We start from the raw sequence: 1,273 nt of genomic DNA, 5'->3' as shown, positions 1-1,273 counted from the left end.
GGCTTATGTCATGAGCATGACATTATCGCAGGAAGGTCGAGGAGATGGATATCGAAGTCATTTCTATCGTTTCACTTTAAGAAATGCGGGGACTATCTATATATGGTAAAATCGGAGAGTCTAATTTTCGGTCACTACGATGCTTCATAAGCACATTGTTATAGGCTTGAGATTATGGTCGAGATTAACACCCGAGGGATTATCGACATCCGGCCTCAGGGTAGTGCAAATCGATAGTCATGGTGAAAAATTGGGAGGCTCCCAAGGCATGTAACTGAAGTTGACATGATCTATTTGGCTAGTTCAAGTCCGTACCGTAGCATTAAATAGCTGTACCAACCACATATCTTTACAATAAATGTATTTGTACTATGTTGGGACTCCCCTCGTATAAAAAGGGAATCCTTGGCATTTTGTAAGGGTCCTGATGCTCAATATTGAATATACAAGAACATTCTCTCTGATCTCTAACATATTCTCTTGATCTCATTGATTTCATTTATTGCTTATATTCATTGTGTTCTATTTCTTGTTCTTCATTTATTACTTATTATTGGCCATAAAGAGCCTTTATTGATTTTATCATAACTGTTAGTCATCCATCGACTACCATCGGTAGGACATCAAACTCGACCTCGAGGCCCCGAATAAGCAAGCTCGAGGCCCTGGTTATCAGCCATTCGGTTGGGTTATCACCTTGTTTTGAAACTCTTATCTTGTTTCCAAGACTTTCACCTTGGATCAATTGCCTAACAACTAGCATAAAAATAGATCACGTATTTTTAGAACCAAAAAATCAAATATAATTGTAATTATCATTTTCAAGGTAAACACTGTGATCATGAAATTTCTACGTACTTGAGTTATTGAGCGTTGGTCCATGTTAGACACCATGTCTAGGATACATGCTTATCCTGCTGGGACCCACTGAGGTCACTTCTATTGTTGAGCTATCTATTTCCATTGCTTTATATACTCAGTCATACACATCCATATACATATCATATCTCAGTCTCTGTTGTTATTTATTAATACATCATATCATTGATGTCGAGCTAGTTTCATGACATTGAGAGCCCGAGAGACTGTGGAGATTGATGACTGAGTGAGGTCGAGGCCCCGATTATGAGGATATTTATGGGATCGGGTTGCACACTGCAACATGTTTCATTGATTTATGCCATGAGTTGCTTGATATAGCACTTGGGATGTAGGAGCTACTCTAGAGTCTATACACACCCCAGTGAGCGCAGGTACATATTGAGTGCGAGTG

The sequence above is a fragment of the Nicotiana tabacum genome, chromosome 5 (genome assembly GCF_000715075.1).
Source record: "Nicotiana tabacum cultivar K326 chromosome 5, ASM71507v2, whole genome shotgun sequence".
NCBI lineage: Eukaryota > Viridiplantae > Streptophyta > Magnoliopsida > Solanales > Solanaceae > Nicotiana > Nicotiana tabacum.
This window is presented reverse-complemented; position numbering follows the sequence as displayed.